The 452-nt window shown below is 32.5% G+C and overlaps 1 protein-coding gene across 3 annotated transcripts in view; it reads left to right on the forward strand.

Moving 5' to 3' along the window:
• Positions 1-452, forward strand: part of LOC107718627 (heme oxygenase 2-like) — a 9,438-nt gene that overhangs the window by 3,614 nt on the left and 5,372 nt on the right. The window lies entirely within an intron of this gene.

Below are 452 nucleotides of genomic sequence, written 5' to 3' on the forward strand. Positions count from 1 at the left end.
TTTCCCCTAAACATAGCACATACCGAACCGTACCGAAACCGTGACTCTAAAACCGTGAGACAAACCGAACCGTGAGTAAGTTGAACCTTTGCACCCCTAAAGATAGGTAAATAGATAGTAGGGGTGCAACGGTTCAACTTACTCACGGTTCGGTTTTAGAGTCATGGTTTCGGTACGGTTGGGTATGTGCTATGTTTAGGGAAAAAACTATATTGTCAAATAAAAATAAAGAAAATAAGAATAAATAATCTTAACTACAAGTAACAGCACAAATAAATAAACAGTGAAAAAAGATACAAATAAAATAAACAGTGCTTTTCAGTGTTTCTAGGTAGGTCTAACATAGTTTTTAGGTACAGAAATTGAATAAAGTAATCAAATGTAAAACTACATTGCATATTTGACTGTATAAATTAAAGATTAATCCTTATTAAAGTTACAAAAGTTATTCA

The sequence above is a fragment of the Sinocyclocheilus rhinocerous genome, unplaced genomic scaffold (assembly GCF_001515625.1).
Source record: "Sinocyclocheilus rhinocerous isolate Xijiao unplaced genomic scaffold, SAMN03320098_v1.1 scaffold182, whole genome shotgun sequence".
Classification (NCBI taxonomy): domain Eukaryota; kingdom Metazoa; phylum Chordata; class Actinopteri; order Cypriniformes; family Cyprinidae; genus Sinocyclocheilus; species Sinocyclocheilus rhinocerous.